At 41.3% G+C, this 21,558-nt stretch overlaps 1 protein-coding gene across 31 annotated transcripts in view; it reads left to right on the forward strand.

Annotated features, from left to right (window-relative positions):
- Window positions 1–21,558, forward strand: part of PHF21A (PHD finger protein 21A) — a 219,553-nt gene that overhangs the window by 7,657 nt on the left and 190,338 nt on the right. Inside the window, exon 2 of one of the 31 annotated variants that reach the window (XM_070071253.1) lies at window positions 12,713–12,819. The exons of 28 other annotated variants lie outside the window; for them this stretch is intronic. The gene's annotated coding sequence lies outside the window, so the exon portion shown is untranslated. Of the gene's footprint in view, window positions 1–12,712; window positions 12,820–18,649; window positions 21,124–21,558 lie in introns of those variants that run through there. 2 more of the 31 variants (XM_070071197.1, XM_070071209.1) reach the window with 2 other exon arrangements.

Genomic DNA, 21,558 nt, shown 5'->3' on the forward strand with positions numbered 1-21,558 from the left:
ACTGTATGTGAGAGCTCAGAACAAGCAGATCTGAATTTGAGGAGACGCTGATAAGAGCTAGTCAAACTGTGCTCTCTAGTCAGACTTTCTTGAAACTTGCTGTTCCAGAGTGAAGTGGTTTACTTACTACAAGTCCCAGGATGCATCGCGGGATTTTTGCTCAACTTCAGATTAGAGCATTGCATGCTGGGACCTGTAGTTGATTTAAACAGCACGGGGAACCCTTCCCTCTTGTCTACTCCATTTTATACACAGCCTCCCAAGCCTCTCCCAACTTTCTGTTAAGTAAAGTTTGGTTAATTACATCATGATTATGAAGCTGCTGAAATGCTACAGTCAGTCTTCAGAAACGATTTTGTGTTTTTAGGCTACCTTAGTTTCTTGTGTGTGTGTTTTTTTTTTTTTTTATCAGTTACTGTAAGACTTACATGTAAAATAACACATGTGTTGTGCATGGTGTAGTGGGTCTCTTTATAAATATAGCATCATTGGTTTCCAGTGAGTGTCAGAAGTTTCTTAGTGCACTGGCCCCTCCTTTTTTAAATGGGGCCACTCATTCATTAGTTAAAGTTGGATGGGAGGCTTTTTGTGCCAGTTCATGGTTTTGTGATTCTTCCATAATACTTCTTAACATCTTGAATATCAGTATCTCTCAACTGGAAGACACATCACTGAAAATATTCTTTTAGTATAAATTTAATACTGATAATATTCTGTAATCTGAAGGGTAGATAAAAAGGTGAGCTTTTGTTAATTGTATTTTTCATTAGAGAAATTTAAATTTTACTATTACTTTTGCTTTATCAACAAAGGATTGTTGCAGGGATTGTTAAAATCTGTGACAGCGCTTAGTATAGTGCTTGGCACATAATAGAGGCTTAGTAAGTTGTAGCAGCAGTAGTAGTTATTGTTACATTAAAAAGTAGCTTGCTTCACATTTTTCCCTCTCTGTTTTACATTCTAATTTGTTCTAATGAGACCTTGAGGTTTTTGGCTTATGGTAGCGATGTAGCAGTTCCTTAGAACGTTTTGCTGCACATAGAATACCCTTGTTCCTCCTGAAGTGATAAATGCTCACAGTCACACAACCAGCCACAGCAGAACCAGGACTCAGCTCTGCCTGTCCAGTACTCATTGCCCCCACAAGCCTTTGATTGACTGGAGAAAGTTCACGAGATAATGAAAATTTCTTTGTTCATAATGTTTATACTCAGAGAGTATCCAAACTAGTTGATTAGTTAAATAAAATCCTTTAGAAATGATCCTGTGTCACAGAGTTCGTAGCCTTGGAAGAACTCTGGTGTTTAGAAGCGTGCACTAGTCTCCCCGCCTTCACAGTGTTACAGGATGGATGTCGTGGAGGCCAGTGAGCAGCCGCAGCAAGAAAATGTCTTTCAGGTCTGGGTTGTACTTAAAATGTTGGGGTCAAGAAAACCTTAAGTGTTGGAATTTATTTTTCTCTTGTAGGACACTGATTTCTTTGAGGCTCTTGAACTTGTAGGATATTTTTATTTGCATGGCTGGCCTCTTTTAGTTATTTGAGGTGAGAAGGGGATGACTAGGAATATTGAAAAATGTAAGCATAATGTGTGTCCCTGTGCTTTCGTTGGTGCACAGAATCAGGGACGTGTCTTTCTTACCTGCTTGACCAGTAATCTGTTCCAGCTTTTTTCCTAGTGTGGAGTTGTTGGAATATTACTACTGAGGGCTGCCATGTTTATTTAAGAAAACTCTGCCTTTAGTAGTATTTATTTAAGTACTTGTTTACATAACAAACCAATCCACTGTAATAATACTAACCTTTTCACCCCACATAATTGTGATTTCAGATTTGCTAGTGTGTGTTTTAGACATCAACTAGACTTTCTAGAGGTGTCAAAAATTTATGGAATCTGGCCTGTTATGCTTCTACACTGTATACTCTTACTTATTTTATATCCATTTGTATTTTAAGACCTTATATTAAAATGAAATAAATTTCAACAGTTAACAAAGACATTAAATATAAAGAGCTAAGTAAAGGGGAAAGTGGTTTACGTTATTAATTGGCCAGTACAGAAAATAGCAGGTTTAGATGAATTGACTTCTTCTGTATGTTTTACCGTTAGCCATACTTACTAATTCCTGAAATACTGGAGTTGGAAAAAAGGGGAGGAAGTAAGGAGAGTGGAGCTGGACAGCTGTGTATGTTTACTACACACTTAAATTGTTGAGCACAATTTTCTCTTTTCTATGAAATATCCCAGGCCCATGTAAATCAAACAGTTGTGACGGCATCACAGACCACGCTTTAAGTCTGGTCTTGTCACTTAGCTGCATGCTCTTGGGAAATTCAGCCTTGCTGGGTTTAGTTTTTCCAGTGGTGAGATGGGAATAATGAGAGTCTGCTTTACTATGCTATTAAAAAGATTAGATGAGATGATACTCATGAATGTAGTGGATAGATTAAACTTGTATGTATGTATTGACTCTTTAATCAGTAACAAATGGCTCAATTGTAATGTATTTATGTCATGTTAATATTCTAAAAGTTTGACTATGAGTTAGAATCAAAATGAACCAAAAAATTAGTGATCCATCCTGCCCCAACAGATTGTTTCTTGATGTGTGTTTATAGTGTAGTTCTTGACAATATATAGTGATGCATTTGTGTGTATATTATAGATATCATAAACATTCTAGTGTGTTTTTACGGGAATGAGAACTTTTGATTATAAGCTTTTAAAAAGTTGTTTACTTGAGAAGCATAGAGATTGAGAGAGAGAGAGAGAAAGAGCTCCCATCTGCTAGTTCATGCCCCCAAAGCCCCCCTCCCCCCCATCCCCTAACAGCCAGGACTGGGCCAGGGTTTGGCAGGAACCCACTTGCTTAAGCCATCACTGCTGAGTCCCAGGGTCTGCATTGGCAGTAACCTGGACTTAGGTACTCGGATGTAGGAGGTGAGTGCTAAACTCCCACTCCCAGTGAGGGGCTTTTGTGTTGAAAAATATTTTTATGTGATAATATACAAGTATGCATATATGCAGTACTCATTTCTGGAGAAGGGATATAGATACACATTTTAAATGGCAATTTGGGAACGGTTTCTGTGTTTAGAGTTTTCTGCTTTTGTCAGCAATAGTAGTAGTAACAATGGTTTAACGTTTACTGAGTGTTTATTATGGATAAAGATTAGCCTTTTACAAATAAGATCTCATTTAACTTTGAGCATCACACCAGTATTCCAAGAATTTCCTATTATCCTGCCGTTTCTTTGGGATCACATAGATGGCAAGTGATGTGACCTGGATTCAGGCCTAGGTTTGGTTCCTGAGCTCCTGCTCATAAATGTCTATAACGCTGTATTAAACTATCCGATTCCCATAGAAACCTAGAGAATGAATTACTGAGGAAGTTTTCAGTTTCCTGAAGTGGCCACAGCTGTGATGTATCATTCTGAGACGCGCCATGTTGACTCTGGTTGAGTTATGTTGAATATTTTGGAGGTAGTGAGCATTGGAATGAAATGGAAGTGACGGTGCCTGTTCATCATTGTGTGCCCAGTGCCAAGTACAGTGCCTAATATGGAGTGGGGTCTAATCCTGATTTCTTAAAGGTTAGAAATTGGCACTATAGTGTGGTAGGTTATGCATTTTCGTAGTAGGTACAAATAGTTAACTTCCAGTACTCATTCTTGCATGACTGTTGACATTTTAGCATTTTGGGTAAGTGTTCTTTTAAGATATATATATATATATATATATATATATATATATATATATATAAAAGTTTATTTTTATTTATTTAAAAGGCAACATGACAGAAAAAGAGAATTGTCCATCCTCAAATGGCCATAACAGTCAGAGCTGGGCCAGGCTGCTGAAGCCAGGAGCCGGGAACTCCATCTAGTCTCTCATGTGGGTGGCAGGGATCCAAGTGCTTGAGCCATCATCTTGTTGCCTCCCAAGGAGCACATTAGCAGGGAGCTGGATAGGAAATGGAGGCAATACTCCATACCAGACCCTCCACTCGTAAGAGATGTGGGCTTTCCCAGTGCAGCTTTACCTGCTGCGCCACAACACCCACCCCCTTTTTAAGTAATGGTACTTAAAATGAAAGTCTAGCAAAATAAGAAGTTGTTAAAGTAGAAAATTAAAGTTGTCCCATCCTTATCCTACAGGTAAACGTTTCCTGTGCATTTCTGTGTATATTGCACACATGTACACATTGTAAAAACAAATGGAATTCTATGTAATACTCTCTTGAAGTTTACTTTTTTTTTTTAAGATTTTATTTATTTATTTGAGAGGTAGAGTTACAGACAATGAGAGAGAGAGAGAGACAGACAGACAGAGAAAGGTCTTCCTTCCGTTGGTTCACTCCCCAAATGGTGGCAATGGCCAGAGCTGCACCGATCCGAAGCCAGGAGTCAGGAGCTTCCTCCTGGTCTCCCACGCGGGTGCAGGGGCCCAAGGATTTGGGCCATCTTCTACTGTTTCCCAGGCCATAGGAGAGAGCTGGATTGGAAGAGGAGCAGCCGGGACTAGAACTGGCAGCCATATGGGATGCTGGTGCCGCAGGCAGAGGCTTAACCTACTGTGCCACAGTGCCGCCCCTTGAACTTGCTTGCCTTGGGGCCACCGCTGTGGCGCAACGGGTTAACACCCTGGCCTGTAGCGCTGACATCCCACATGGGCTCCGGTTCGAGACCCAGCTGCTCCACTTCTAGTCCAGCTCTCTGCTGTGGCCTGGGAGAGCAGTGGAGGATGGCCAAGTCCTTGGGCCTTTGCACCCACGTGGGAGACCCGGAGGAAGCTCCTGACTCCTGGCTTCGGATCGGCACAGCTCTGGCCATTGCAGCCATCTGGGGAGTGAACCAGAGGATGGAAGACCTCTCTCTCTCTTTGTGTTTCTCTCTCTCTCTCTCTCTCCCTCCCTCCCTCCCTCCCTCTCTGCCTCTCCTTCTCTGTGTAGCTCTGACTTTCAAATAAATAAATAAATCTTAAAAAAAAAAAACTTGCTTGCCTTTGAAAATGGGGCACACATGAGAAGTGGGAGTGAAGTTGGAAGAAGAGAGTTGGGTAAGACGTACATTAAGTTTATAAACTAGACTAGACTGATTATTACCTTTGGGGCAAAAAAGCATTGTACATTATTTTTATTTTTACCTTATACCATTATTATTTCTAAAAATTAAAAAGTATACCAATTTTAAATAACATTGTTTTCTGTCCTATACAAGTAATTTAGGGAGGCATCATTTCAGACTTCAGTTCTACTAGTTTATTCTGGTAGCTGCTTACAGAGACAGCAGTTGTGTTTTCAGATGCCTTTTTTCCCCCCATTTTATACTGATGATCTCTTTCCTTGATTGTTATGAAATATTCAGTCTTTACGAAGAGAATTTTTAACCCAAGACAACACTTAATAGTATTTTCATTACCAGAAGCTCAGACTGGAAGTAGTCCTCAGTCAGCATGAAGGAACCCCTACCCTGTATAGGAGTTCGTGGTGGTGCTTGTATCTCCATGTGAGCAGTGTTGACTGAGCTCTCTGCCCTCACCCGTCCTACTCACTCCACCGTTACCAAATGCTATACTGATAACCTGGCATCTTAAAAACAGTTGAAAAGAAAGGTAAATTTTTTTGAGTGCTATTTGTTTTTCTGGCATTATGTTAGAAAAAGATATTCAAGTTCTTATAATCTACACTAATCTTATAATCTACACTATAATCTACAGAATATTTTGATTCTGACTTTGAGAGTTTTAACTTGCTGCTAATATTTGTCATAGTTCACTTTTATTTATTTATTTATTTGAAAGTCAGAGTTATACAGAGAGAGAAGGAGAGGCAGAGAGAGAAAAAGAGGTCTTCTATCCGCTGGTTCACCCCGCAGTTGGCTTCAGTGGACGGAGCTGCACTGATCCGAAGCCAGGAGCCAGGAGCTTCTTCCAGGTCTCCCACGTGGTGCAAGGCCCAAGGACTTGGACCATCTTCTGCTGTTTTCCCAGGTGCATTAGCAGGGAGCAGAATTGGAAGTGGAGCAGCTGGGACTCAAACCAGTGCCTGTATGGGATGCTGACACTGTAGGCTGGGGATTTAACCTGCTGTGCCACAGTGCCCGCCCTCATGGTTCACTTTTGTGTTTTTTAACCAAAAAGTATTTATTACATTAGTATTAAAAATTTTACATTATAAATGTTAAAAAAAAACAAGGCCAAGGTGGGCATTTAACTTAGCAGTTAAGATTAACATGTCAGTGAGAATGACTGAGTGCCCACATCATGTACTTGGATCCCTGCTGCCATATGGAGACCTGGATTGAGTGCCCAGATCCCTGCTTTAGCTGCTGTGACATTTGGGAAGTGAACCAGCAGGTGATCTCTGTCTCTGGCTGTTAAGTTATTTTTTTTAAGAGTTATTAAAGGATTTTTAATCTTTGAATACATTCCTCGCAGCCTTGCAGTATTTAGACATACATTTTGTGAGATGCTGAAGCCTTGCCTTAAAATTCTAAGATTTAGATCTAACATTTGGATTTGGATTTGGATTCTAACATTTTGATGTTTATTTACTCATTTTTTTTTATTTGAAAGATTGCGAGAGAACAAGAATGTGAGATAGCTCTTCCATCCTCTGGTTCACTCCCCAGATGCCAGGGCTGGGCCAGGCAGAAGCCAGGAGTCAGGGACTCCATCCACCTCTTCCAAGTGAAGGGCAGGGACTCAAGCGCTTGGGCCTTGTCTGCTGCCTCGCAGCAGCATTAGCAGGAAGCTAGATCAGAAGGCAGAGATCACAGGCCGTCTGAGAAGGGACGTGCGGTGTGCCAAGTGATGGTTAACCTGCTGCATCACAATGCCGGCCCCTGCCCTCACTGTTTTTCTTAGCTAAGCCGAGAGTATTTCTCGTTGTTGACATTCGTAAATGCACTTTTCATTTTGAGAGTCTCAGACCATGCTCCAGAGAGTGTTTTATTCTTCTCTTTAATAGTCTTATAAGTGTACAAAGAGCTCAGTTAATGTCATGGATGGTGAAACTGAGGCAGAGGTAAGAATTTGAGAAGGTTAATGGCATAATTTACCTTTTTATTTCTAGTTTGATTCCTCTTGACCTGTTGTCCCCAAATTTCAAAAAAATTATGACCATCAAGTAAATATATGGTAGTCTGAGCTGGTACTTTCTGTATGATGTCAAACATAAAAGTTGGAATTTAAAAAAGAATGTGTATGAAAAATGTACATTGTAATTTCTTCCTATGGCTCCCTTCCAGGGGTGCACACACCCACTTGGAGGCCAGTACTCTGCATGGGCCCTTCTTCCTGCCCGAGGCAGCTGTGGGGACAGCTGGAGGACAGTTGGTGAAAGGTGTGGGGCTTTTAAGTTGGAGTGATCTTTTGCAGCTTTTTAATTTTAAAGAAACAGCCTTTCTTTCTGTGAAAAGCTGAAAGATTGAGTGAAGGCCTTGAGAGATGTGAGCTTAAAGGACAGAAATACAAGCCTTATTTGTTTTCTCCTGCGTGGACCAGAGGGAAAAGCCTACCTTCCCTGATAGCTGCTGTTCTCTTTGAGATGGCAGTGCCTTTTGCTGTTGTTGTTAGGCAGTTTATAGAACGCAGGATAGCTTGCTAAGCGTCTTCTCTGTGCCTGATATGACGTAACATTGTGGAGTATGCAGCACGCATGTTAAGTACAAGTGGTTGTATTTGGCTTGTTGCTGCAGCATTTCAGAGGATGTCTTAAAAAGCAATTATCACTAGATAGAGTTGGATATGGCGAAATTATTGAAATCATCATTTCATGGAGGCCACACTCTGTAAACGGAATGATTTTATTTGGTGTTTGTTTACTTCTCCCCCTACTCCCAACACCTCAGAGCAGAATTCTTTTTCTGAAAGGAACAGATGCCGTTAACTTATCAGGACTTGATACTAAAAAGCCTACAAAAATCTCTGTGCTGTTTATTTTCTTTATTTAATCTATATGCAAAGCATATTGTAATTATTGCTGGTAGAGGATTTTAGGCTGGTGGTTCCTCCCCACCCTAGCTGTGCCCAGGGGAGATAGATTAGGAATACTGAATTGACAACTTAGTGTAAGGAAATAATGACCACTGAAATAAAACAGGAGTTCAAATAAAAAGCAAACCAGATACAAATGTAGAATGAAAATATCTTTTAGTAAAATGTTAGCATGCTGTACTTGGAACAGATGCCACATTAATTCAAAAGAGAGCCCAGAAAATGTGGCAACTTTACGATGTCAATGGAGGGAGCTGCAAGAGTTCCTGTTTTCATTGTGTTAAGTTCTCAGTCCCTCCAGGTCTGGTCCCATTGTTTATATTTATTTTCTGTATATATTGCATGTTCATATGGAAATATTAAATGCATGCTTAATATTTTTATTTGTGTAATTAAATACATTGTCATACTAGTCGTTATTAGGATGAGAAGCCTAGTAACTTTCGGCGCAGCTGTAATGATTTTTGTTTTAAATGTGCATGTTGAGAACTTCGGCATCTGAGGTGAAATTTGACTTCCCTGACCCTTCCAGACACGTTTATGGCCAGAAACCAGGCTAAGAACTGAGTCTTTCAAAGAGGGCTAGTGCTTTTTAAATGAAGAATTTGGACAAGTTACAAAATTATGAGAATTTTGCATTTTTTTCTTATTTAAATGTGCAGTTACCATTGGACATTTGTTGTGACTTTTAAGTAGCTTAGACTCATTCATTCCTTTTGTGCTGTTTTCTTTAATGGTGTTTGGGAAGAAGGAGTGATGGAAGGGTACTGTATCCTCTTGGATGTTCCATTGGGTAGAAGATGGCGCCGGGACATCTTTGAGTTGCCTGTTTCTTGTAGTGCGTGGCCAGTGTGGCTGTGAGTGTGGAGAGGTGGGCTGGGGGTGCTTAACCAGATTTACACGGGGCCACTTCCTGGTGATCTCATCACCAGGGACATATCCTGTGTGCCTGTAAAGAAGTCTGGTGCTCACCCGTGCTTTCTCTCAGTTACTCTAAGCTTATAATTTTGTAATTTGGTGAAAAAATTAAGTTCTGTGTTCATGTATTTCAGGTAAAGAAGTTTTTGCTTGGCGGTAAAGGTCAGTGGTTAAGAGTGTTGGCACTGGCATTGGTCTGCCTGGGCTCAGGTCCTAGCTTTGCCTTGCCTGCATCAGGTCTGTAGCTGGGGCCAAATCTCTTCCCTCTCGGTGCCACTGCCTCAGTTTCTTCATCTGTAGGACTGGAGTAAACAGTGGTGTCCAACATCTGAGGTTGTTAGAGGGTGGATGAGTTAATGTATAAACCGGTGGAGGTGCCTGGCAATAAGTCCTAAATAAGTGGTGCTTAACTTTAGTTTTCTGCTCCTTTCCTCCCATCACAAGGATTGAGATGTATGTAGCATATCGGGGAGAGAGCTTGAACTTCGGTGTCTGACCCTTGGCTTGGAGTCTCAGTGAAAGCACCTAAAGAAAGTTGAACATGTGTGGCCTTGGGCCAGTTATTTAAGGTGCCTTTAGGAAAGGTGTTTCATGGACCTGCTGCATAGCAGCCGCTGTGCTGGTCATGGGTGCTTCATTGGTACTGCGCCGTCTTTGTCTGTGGTGCAGGGATGGCAGTACCAACTGGAGGTTCTGGAGGTTCCTGCACAGATCAGCTAAGGACATTCTAAGATACTTGATACGTGATAGCTGCTATTAGTATCATTGTTATAGTCCCACTAAAAGTTTATGGGGAAAGAGTAAATATGGAACAATTAGGTAGAAAGGAGAGTTGTTTTTTGTTTGTCTCTGAAATGCTGTGATGAGAAAAGGCATGGATGATAAAAGTACATGTAATGAGTTCTTACTTGTGAATACCTTTGGGAGAAATAGGAAATACATGGAGATTGGAGATTTGTTTTTTGTGTTTTTTTTGTTTTTTTTTTTTTTAGATTTATTTATTTATCTGAAAGGTAGATTTACAGAGAGAGAGAGAGAGAGAGAGAGAGAGAGAGAGAGAGAGAGAGAGAGAGAAAGGTCTTCCATCTGCTGGTTCACTCCCCAAAAGGCTATAACTGCTGGAGCTGGGCCAATCCAAAGCCAGGAGCCAGGAGCCAGGAGCCAGGAGCTTCATCCTGGTCTCCCACATGGGTGCAGGGGCCCAAGGACTTGGGCCATCCTCCACTGCTGTCCCAGGTCATAGCAGAGAGCTGGATCGGAAGAGGAGCAGCCAGCACATGAACTGGCATACATATGGGATGCCAGTGCCACAGACAGAGGCTTAGCCAACTACGCCTTGGCGCGATCCGGAGATTTGTTCTTTTTAACAGAGCCTTTAAAAATTATCTCAGGGCACCTTATGTTTATTAAAACTCTTAGTGATAGAAGCTTTTTAAATCTATCCTCCCCCTCCCCCCCCAACTAATGAGTCTGGCACCAAGATGCTGATGTGCTTTATAGTAGGTCATTTAGCATCAGGTCAGTAGGGGACCAGGTGTTAAAACTCAGATGGTAGAAGAATACTAATCAGCTGGTCAGCCCATTGGGCCTGACGAACTGTGTTTAACCCTTGAGAACTCATGCTTGGGTTTATAACTAATGGAAACAGCTGTAGACGCCGACAGATCAAGAGAGTGGCACATAAGTGCTTTCTGGTAATGATAGACAGTTTTCTATATGCCTTCTGATTTGGGGCATTTTGCCTTTTTGAAATTTCCTCTCATCTGGTACCTGATCTTATTGTAATTATTATTGTCTTCCTATTTTTAATTGTTGTAAGTTTTCTATCTTGAACCCAGTAACTGGGCCTGAGAACAGTTTGCTTGTGAGTGATCTCAAAACGGAGGGAGTTTTTGGGTAACAAATTGAGTTTTTATATATCTGCTGGAATGTGTGTTGTGCTTGTGTGTATCTATCCTTCCATCTCCCTTGCTGTCTTATCTTGTAAGTGAAATCCTTAATTGAAGGAAGGGAAAGACCGTAAGATGTGAAACAATTAATTTTATTCATTCACTGTTGATTTGAGTCTGCAACTTTTTTGATGTTTGATCTGTGTAGTTTCTTTCTTCTGGGATTCAGCAAATGCACAGTATTTGTAATAGCTTACCAAAACATTCTGCATGTGGTATATGTTAGCACTAACAAGCATTTGAGTTAATTAGCAGAATAGCTTCCATTAACTTTTTGTTCTCTTATGCTCAGTTGCACCGCTTGATAAAGGCTGAGTAGGTGAATAGAAGTATTTTCTATATTTTATTTTGTCAGTGTTCCTAAAACGCTATTTCTGTGTTTTGAGCAGAAATTACAACGTTTGTTTTGATAAAGTGCTGTGCTTTAGCACAATACATATTTTTCAAATTGAGCATTTTTATAGCAGGTTATAGAGTTTTCTATTAGAAAAATTGTGTGATAGTTCAGAGTAACCAATAAGTAAAAGTTTTTGTACTTTTAAAATTAGCATGGTGTACTTCAGCTGTTAATGTGAGATCTGTGAAGGCTGAGTGGGATTGGGGAAAGTTGAGAAGTGTGCTTCACTTTAATAAATACACTGGTTAGAAATAGACTCTACGAGCGTCTTTGGGCTTGATTTAAAGATTTTCACAACTTGGAAAATCAGTTTGTCCCTGCCTAATTTGTAAGAGGTGGTGCCACTTGTGGCAGGGGTCAGTTCCTGTAGTAGCCGTGCAGGCCCCTGTCCACGCAGTGGTGTGTTAGTTACCTGAGAGCAGAGTGCCACCACTGCTCGCCCAGAGCCGCTCCCCTGGCGGTCCTTTCCCCCTTGCCTGCTCGCTTTCTTTGCTGCCTCCTCTTTTCCTTCATTCTGCCCTGCCTGCTGTTCATCACTCCCTGCAAAGACATCATCGTTTACTTCTATTTTTCTTTCTCTTTTTATTTTTCATTTATATTTTAAAGATTTATTTATATACTTGAAAGTCAGAGTTACACAGAGAGGGAAGGAGAAGCAGAGAGAGAAAAAGAGGTCTTCCATCCACTGGTTCACACTCCAGTTGGCCGCAACGGCCGGGGCTGCGCTGATCCAAAGCCAGGAGCCAGGAGCTTCTTCCGGGTCTCCCACATGCGTGCAGGGGCCCGAGGACTTGGGCCATCCTCCACTGCTTTCCCAGGCCACAGCAGAGAGCTGGATCAGAAGTGGAGCAGCCGGGTCTTGAACTGGCACCCATATGGGATGCTGGTACTGCAGGCGGCGGCTTTACCTGCTATGCCCCAGCCCAGCCCCTCTTTCTCTTTTTAAAGATTTACTTATTCATTTGAAAGGCAGAGTGACAGAGGAAGGAGAGACGGAAAGAAATTGTCCATCTGCTGGTTCACTTCCTAGATGTTGGCAACATTCAGGGCTGAGCAAGGCCAAAACCAGGAGCCAGGAACTTCATCTCAGTCTTCCATGTGAGCACAGGGGCTCAAGGACTTGGGCCATCTTCTACTGCTTTCCCAGGCCATGAGCAGGGAGCTGGATCGCAGTGGAGCACACGAAGCACTGCCCATATGGGATGCCAGAGTTGAAGGCAGTGGCTTAAGCCACTGTGCCGGCCCTTCTATTTTTCTTGAAAACAAAACACCAACATAATTATTAGTTTTTAGGCAAAGAGAGCTATCACCAAGACCTTAAAGCTTTAACAGATTGTAGACTCCCCTGCCCCTGTTTTGAGCCCTTAGGCAGGATTTGGAGAATAGATGGCTTATAGTCACTTTTAGAGTGGCTGAATATTTTTGAAACGGTTTGTTTTTGGATCAAGGGAGAGAATAAGAAGATGACCTTTTCACCCTGGGACTTGCTGTATTTTCTGGTAGAGCATGAGACAGAGACATAGTTGTGGAGGGGCATGCTTGTTACTTATCTGAGGTAAGCATTAACTTACTAGATTGCTTTCTGTTGTTCTGTGGACCTAATTGGGGAAGAAAATGGAAATTTTGGTGTTGTTGATTGCTAAAGTATTTTGATTTATTAGTAGAGAAGACTAGAATTTCTTTGTAACATGCAAAATATGGCTATAATGCCTTGTTATTGTGTATTAATTTGTTTCAGTTCATCAATTGATAGTTGTGAAGTAGCAGACCCTTTCCTTTCCTGATTTCTTTGAGTGGTTTTGAATTGTTAACTGAATTGTTTGATAAGAAAGGTAAAACTTGGAAGTTAATTGTGGTTAACTTTTTAAGTTAATGGCTGTGTTGGATTCAAGTTTGGTAGCTTCTAAGAGCTCTCCCAGGCATTTCATCCATTATTTAATTATACATAGAGAAAAACATACTTGAGACAAGAGCCTTAACTTTATAGGATTTTGTAAAAACTTACTATTAGGGAAACTTATATGAGTACAAAAATAGAGTGAATAATGTAACAAATCCCTTGTACCCATTACTCCTTCTTCAACAGTTACCTGCATAACATACCAAAACAGTAATTTTATGTTTTCCAAACATGTAGTACAAATAGAAACATAGGTATACTCAAAGGAAAATTGTGTGTGAGAATGTTAACTCTTTTCATACCTTGTACATTTAATTACTGGTAACCTATTTTAGGATAATATTATTTTCATTTATCTTTTAACTTTTTGAAGATATCTTACCTACCATTAATTCAGTGAAGAGCCATATCTGCTGGTTTTAGTTTTTCTTGAAATTTAGTCTTAGTCTTAAATTTTAGTCTTTAGAAATTCTAAGATTGTTGGTTTTGAATTTACTGTTCTTGTGAGCTGCATTTTAGGTACACCTGCCAATATATAACTTGTATGGGCCACCAGTAGTGATCATTTCTAGCATATATAGGGTAACACAAAGGGACTTCAAAAATTTTATGGCAAATGAAATTAAAAGAAATTAATTTTGGTGCAAAATAATTGAAATCCATGCAAAAAGTTTTTCATAATACAGATTTTCCTAGGAACTTTTTGAGGTTGTGTCTGTCATGTATGTCAACTTCCTCCTTATGTGTGTTCTGTTTTTGCTTAACACGGGTGTGTGCATTGACTAAGGACTGCATGTTCTAACTTAAACTGTGGCTTGCTGAGGGGGCAGTTTGGAATCCGCTATCTGTGGACCTGGTGACAGTGAGGAAGGACTAGTTACTTGCTGCCTCATTTGTTTCTCTTTGGAGTGGTAAAGTAGCGCATGTGCCTGCAGTTGTGGGTTTGTTCAGAACTAGTCACTGCGAGGTGACTGTAGCCTTATTTCTGATTTTCTTTGGTTTTATTAGTTTAAATGAGACCCAAAGGGATAATTATTCCACCCCGATGCATAAGGAAGCATAGTCGGTGCAAGTCGTGCATCTACACCCCTGTGCAGTGCGTTGAAACTGTATTTTTAATGGTATGATGTTGTTTGGCATACTTGGTGCTAGGAGTGTACTTATTTAACAGGACCTTTAATAAGCTCCCTCTACACCAAAGATGTATTTTTTTTAAATTATACTTAAGAAGACTTTGTAGTATTCCCCAGTAGAGTTCATCTAGAACAGCAAAACCTTTCTAAAATAAAACTTATTCCTTTAACCGGTATTCATTTAAGTGGGTTTCTCTGTACTTGGTTTCCATGGAAATAGCGAATAGCTAACGTTATTTATAAGGTGGAAGTAAAATAGGGTGCCTAATGGGACCCCATGCTGCTCTGATGAAGAGACTTAGGAAAAAAAAAAATCCATGCTCAGGGGATTTTTTTTTTTTAAACAAGGTTAATGGAAGCCCTGATTTCAGTCTTCTGTAACAGAACGTATTTTTTTGGTTTTAAAGGCTAGCGCTAATATCAAGCAAGTAACTTCTTTTTGAGGTTTGTATTGCTTTCACTTTCAAGTTTTAGGGACCACTTACTTATCATCATGATTGAGGTTTTGTGCTTCAGACTTTTGTCTCGTTGTGGGTTTTGTTTCAAAAGTTAAAATTCCTAGCATATTGTAGCTGTTTCAGTTTCTCATTGACATTTCAAAGTACAGATAAAAAGATAAATGTTCATTAATGATAGCAGTGATGATAAAGTATGTTTGAGTACGTAGGTTTTCTTTCTTTCTTTTTTTTTTTTTTTTAATGTGAATTGTATGGAACCATTTTTAGTTTTTAGGCCTGGAGTCTGGGTTCTTTATTTGTGTTGCTAAATCTGTGTAGTCAGAAAGAAAAGATTCTTATTTCTTTAGGGATAGAAACTGGTGAAAAATCTTAATTTCTCTTTCCTTTTTAAAGAATGGATTTTTGCCAAAGCCTATTTAACTAAAATAAATGTTAAATCTTTTAACCTTTGAAATGTGAATTTGGGATAACCCTTGGCTTTTTCCTCACGTCTTTGGTGAGGCCTACTCGTAGTTTTATAGGCTGAACAGAGAGCACTTGCCAGCCCCTTCCAGTGCAGGAGTATCATCCCCTTTGTGTGTTTGAGAGGGGTGTGTGTGTGTGTGAGTGTGTGAGAGAGAGAGAGGGAGAGAGAGAGAGAGAGACTAATTTTTCTATAGCCTGAAAAGCACCTGCTCATTTTCCAGCCTGGTAAGTGCCGCGGTACTATATTGAGAAGTGAGGCAGGATGGAACACAATAAGGTGCTGTAATTTTTATTTAGTTAGTTTTGGTTGTCCTTGGCAGCTTGTGATCATTATCCGTTTGTCTGGAAGTACTCTGTGATTATCCTTGGCTATCAATGCAGCAGGAGTTTTCTTGTGTGTTTAAAAGCAAGGATTGTAGTGTACTTAGGGCTCCATCAGGGGAGGAGTTTGTGGGATGTGTGTGTGTGTGTGTGTGTGTGTCTTTGGATAAGCTTCAGGCTGTAGTTGGGTTTCTTGTGCTTTAATTTCTAAAAATTTGGCTGATTGAATCCTGCAGAATTTACTTTTGAGATATTTTATCTCCGACAGTTTACTAATTTCTTCTGTGCATGTTGACAGTATTTCATAAAATGTCCTTAATGAACACATTAACAAATTGTTATTTAACTTTAGCTTTTTTGTGTATGTTTTTAAAATCTGATGTTTACCAGTGACCTTCCTTAGTGACTTTCACTTGAATTATCTTTGTGCTTCAGAGACAGGAGTTTGGGTCTATTATCCCGTTTCTGAGAGAAGAACTCCCAGTAGTTGCAGTTAGTGCGGTAGACGGGGTCTTCACAGATGCAGTGCTGGGCATTGAGCCTCCTCCTTGGTACTTAGAGTTTACACTCAGAACTCCCATTAGTGTTAATAGGACACACTTGCTTAAATCCCTGTACACCAGCATGAGCCCAAACTCTGTAATACTACCATTTAGATACCTGGTGTTTTTTTTTTTTTTTTTTTTTTTTTTTTTCTCTGTTGTTGATGGTCCTGAGGTTAGCTGATTATTAACATAGAGTTTGAGATGTCTTGGGATATAAAGCGATTTACTAAGTCTGATCTGTAATTAAGAAGTTTTCATTATGATGATTAGACTCAGACAACTTTCATAGCTTTGTGAGCTGTGGAAGCATGTGAAGAAGAATTTTTGTGCTTTATAACATGATGAAGCCAGATTTCTTCTCTCCATTTATTTCTACCACTCCTCAATAAAAATTGTTTAATTTTAATGGTCTTTGTGTATATTGTAAAAGAATTTAATAAAAATTATTTTTAAAATTTTATTTAAAAATTTGTTTATTTAAAAGAGATCTCTCATCCACTGGCTCATTCTCCAAATGCTTGCCATATCCAGGGCTAGGCCAGGCCAAAGCCAAGAGCCCAGAATTTAAGCCAGGTCTCCCACATGGGTGGCAGGGCCCAGCTGCTTGAGCCCTCACTGCTGCCTGTCCAGGGAGTGTGTTAGCAGGAGGCTGGAATTGGAGCTGCTGCTTGAAGCCAGGCACTCCCGTGCAGGATGTGCTGCTTCGGTTGCTGTGCCAAAAGCCCTCTCCCAAGTTACTTTTTAAAACCTATAAGCCTCCTACAGCCACTCTCTGGCCTGTCTTCTCTTTGTTTAATGTGGCTGAATTTTTCAAGTTAATAGGCACTGATTTAGAGCCTAGACATTGTAGTCTCTGGTCAAGTGTTAGATACTCAACTGTTCACTGCTGATCTCTGTGAACTGTGGATTTTTATTATTTTCATTTATTTATGTAAGTCTAATGGAAAGATTCCTGGGTTGAGAGCTATAAATCTGGATTTTAGGCTGAGCTTTGTCTCATTATCTTTATAGATTTTAGATAGTCAGCTAGACTTTTTGGGCTTCTGTTCCCCTGTGAAATGTAGGTATGGATCTGGTATTCTGAGGGGTTCATTCTCATTTTAATGTATTTGAGAGCTTGCTTTCCTAGGTACTGAAGGAAACAATACTGTAAGGCAGGCAGTGGTTTTTAATCCTGGCTGCCCATCACAATTTTCTAAGGGAACTTAAAAATACAGATACCTGACTCCAAATGAAACATAATGAATTCAAAATCTATAAGGGAAAGTCCTATGAAGCTTTATTTTTAAAGTTTTTTTTTTTTTTAAAGATTTATTTATTAGAAAGGCAAGTGATAGAAATCTTCCATCTGCTGGTTTACTCCCCAAATGGATGCAATGTCTGGTGCTGGGCCAGGCCAAAGCCAGAAGCCTGAGGTTTTGTCTGGGTCTCCCACATGGGAGGCAGGGCCACGTACTTGGGCTATCCTCCATTGCCTTCCCAGGCACATTAATAAGGAGCTGGACTGGAAGCAAAGCAGCCAGGACTCAAACTCCTTTCCAACACGGGACAGTAGCATTGCAAGTGGCAGCTCCGCTCACTGCGCTACAGTACTAGAACTACTTGTATGAGGCATCTACTCTGTGTGTGTGTATATGTAAATCTAGTTAGGGAGATAAGTCTTACAGGTTACATTGTGAGACAGTGATCAAATTCTAAAGTGAGGGCTAGCGCCGCTGCTCAATAGGCTAATCCTCCACCTTGCGGCGCCGGCACCCTGGGTTCTAGTGCCGGTCAGGGCGCCGGATTCTTTCCTGGTTGCCCCTCTTCCAGGCCAGCTCTCTGCTGTGGCCAGGGAGTGCAGTGGAGGATGGCCCAAGTGCTTGGGCCCTGCACCCCATGGGAGACCAGGAAAAGCACCTGGCTCCTGCCATCGGATCAGTGCGGTGTGCCGGCCGCGGCGGCCATTGGAGGGTGAACCAACGGCAAAAGGAAGACCTTTCTCTCTCTCTCTCTCTCTCACTGTCCACTCTGCCTGTCCAAAAAAAAAAAAAAATTCTAAAGTGAATGACAAAGATGATAAACACTCCAGGAGCTTTTTTTTTTTTTTTAAGATTCATTTACTTATTTGAAAGGTATAGTTACAGAGAGGGAGGGAAGGAGAGAGAGAAGGAGAGGGGGAGAGAGAGACATTTCATCCGCTAGTTCACTCCCCACGTGGCTGCAATGAAGCTGGGCCGATCTGAAGCCAGGAGCCAGGAGCTTCCTCTGGGCCTTCTAAGTGGGCACAGGAGCTCAAGCACTTGGACCATCCTCCGCTGCTTTCCCAGGCACATTAACCGGTGCCCCACATGGGATGCCAGTGCTGTAGGCTGGGACTTTAACCTGCTGAGCCATATGGAGAATTGACAAAAGTCTTTTTTGAAATGCTGATGTCTGGATGAGATTTGGATAGTGAGAAAGAAGGTCAAAGGGTATTCTTGGTATAAGAAAGGGAATCAGTAAAAGTTCAGGGAGAGCACTAATTCTGATAGAAGTTTTAGTCTTTATTTTTCTCCTACTCCTACTTTCTCTACTGCTGTAGGTTTCCTCAGCATTTTGGAGGAGTGAACCGTGAAGATATTTGGAGAAGAGAGTGTTCCAGCCAGGAAGAAAAGCAAGTAGAAGAGATCCAAGCAGGGAACTTAGAGTGTGTGACATACAGAAAAGAGGCCAGGGTTGGTGGAGCAGATTGAACAAGGAATGGGGCTGGGCGAGTTGATGGTAGCCAAGGCCAAATCACTGGGTACCCTGTGGGCCATTGTGAGATCCCTTGAATTTCATGGAAAGCCATTGGAGGATTTTGAACAAAGAAGTACTAACATCTGGCTTGGGTTTTGAAAGATCACTCTGCTGCTGAGAGAGTAGACCACAGCAGGCTGGAGTAGAAGCTGGAAGGCCAGTTAGGAGGCTGTTGCAGTGACCTAGGGAAAAATAAGAGTGACTTGGACCAAGGAGGTGTCAGTGTAGTTGAGGATGTGGTGAGAGTAGATAGATGTTGAAGGTGGTGTTGGATTGGGTGGCGGTGTGGGAAATAGAGGTCATGGTGATGGTAAGGTTTTTCTTCTGAAGGGATGGAGTTGCCATTTATTGAGCTGCAAATGACTCAGGAAGAGTTCTGGGGATAGGTAGTCAGGAGTTTAGTTTTGGACTTGCTGAGCTTGAGATATGTATTGGACAGTTGTTGAGTGGGTAGTTGGTATAGGAAGTTTGGAATTCAGGGGAAGGGTCTGGGATGGAGATAAACATTTGGTAATCGTCAGTGTGTAAATCCTTACATAGCCATGAGACTGGATGAGATCACCTATGAAGAAGAGCTCCAAGAAATGAGCCCTGGGACCTTTCAAAATGTTGAGATCTTGGAGATGAGGAAGAGCTTGGAAAGAAATGGGAGTGGAGTGGCAGAAATATTAGGAGAAAAATCAAATCAGGGTAGTGTATTGGGGGTCGACAGAAAAAAGTTTTCAAGAGACAAGGGAGGGGTCAGCTGGGTATTAAGACTGATGGAACAAGGATGTGAGGAATTAGCAACAAGGAGGCCAGGGGTGATCTGGGCAAGAATGGAGGGAGCAGAACCCCTGAGGGGGTGGGTTCAATAGAGAATGAGAGGAGAGGAATTAGAGACAAGGAGTGTGGTTAACTCTTTCAAGGAGTTTTGCTGTATATACAGGAGCATTGATATGGGATTCTAACTAGAGCAAAACAGGGAGTCAAGGCCACGGTGTTTTGTTTTGCCTTTTTTTTTTTTTTTCTTTTTAAAAAAGATTTACTTATTCATTCGAAGGGCAGAGTTACAGAGCAGCAGAAGCAGAGAGGTCTTCCGTCTGCTGGTTCACTCCCCAAATGGCCTCAACGGCTAGAGCTGGGCCGATCCGAAGCCAGGAACCAGGAGCTTCTTCTGGGTCTCCCACGTGATTGCAGGGGCCCACGCACTTGGGCCATCTTCCACTGCTTTTCCTGGCCACAGCAGAGAGCTGGATTGGAAGCAGAGCAGCTGGGTCTCTAACTGGTGCCCATATGGGATGCTAGCACTGCAGGTGGCAGCTTCACCTGCTATGCCACAGTGCCAGCCCTTTTTTAAAAAAAATTTATTTAAAGATTTATTTATTTGAAAGAGTTACAGAGAGAGGTAGAGATAGAGATCTTCCATCTGCTGCTTCACTGCCCAAATGGCCATAATGGCCAGGGCTAGGCCAGGCCAAAGCCAGGAGCCAGGAGCTTCCCCTGGGTCCCCCATGTGGGTGCAGGGACTCAAGGACCTATGACATCCTCCGTTGCTTTCCCAGGTGCACCAGTAGGGAGCTGTATCAGAAGTGGAGCAGCCAGTATCAGAAATGGTGTCCTTATGGGGTGGTGGTGCCGCAGGTGGCAGCTTAACCCACTATGCCACAACACCAGCCCCAGTTTTGCTTTTTTAAGACAGAAGTAGTGGGCTGGCACTGTGGCATGGCCTTTAAAGCTGCTGCCTCTGATGCTGACATCCCATGTGGGCGATGGTTTGAGTCCCAGCTGCTCCACTTCTGATCCAGCTCTCTGCTAATGGCCTGAGAAAGGCAGAATATGGCCCAAGTGTTTGGGCCCCTGCACCCACATTGGAGACCTGGAAGAAACTCTTGGCTTTGGTTTGGCTTAGTCCTGTCCATTGTGGACATCTGGGGAGTGGACAAGCAGATGGAAGATATTTCTGCTTCTGTCTCTCCTTCCCTCTGTGTAACTGCCTTTCAAAAAAATTTTTTTTTTTCAAAAAAAGAAGGAACAAAATGATCCAGTAATAATGAAGAAGACATTGATACTTCCTGAGAGTACACAGAGAATTGCTAGATGGATGACCCTGAGAGGGTAAAAGGGATGCAGACAAGACGGGTGATGGTTGTGATGTTGAGGCCTAAAGGACTGATTCCTTACGTGGAAGTTAGGAAGGGCAGATGAAAACCAGTAAAACTTATCATATAGAAACCTTCGTTACTGGACTGCTGTCAGCTTGGTGTAGTACGGAAGAGGAGAGATAGAATCTTCTGGGTAAGGTGACATTTTAAACTGTCTTTGAATGACAATTATCTGTGCTATTCTAGTCCCTTATCAAAATTTATGATTGAGCACAGGCTATAAACGTGATAGTTGAAATTTGTAGTAGGGTGAATTAAATTTTAGCCGAATCTAAAACATGATCTTGTGTTAAACTTTTTCTCTGCAAAACTTTATTGTTTAATATAGATTCTTTATATGCAAAGGTCTTAGGTGTTTTACAACAGGAACTTAGGTAGTTATTGACCATCTTTTATTTACTTAAAATATTTTGAATTTTACAACCATATCAGAAATCTGAATGGTTTGATTCTTTACCAGCTCTGATTAAAGCAACTGCCTGTGAGGTGAATAATTGTAGTTTGCCAGAAATTGTGTGACATTATGTTAGCAAGATAATACCATCTCTTTTGAAAACCAACCCGCTTT

Source organism: Oryctolagus cuniculus, chromosome 1 (genome assembly GCF_964237555.1).
Source record: "Oryctolagus cuniculus chromosome 1, mOryCun1.1, whole genome shotgun sequence".
NCBI lineage: Eukaryota > Metazoa > Chordata > Mammalia > Lagomorpha > Leporidae > Oryctolagus > Oryctolagus cuniculus.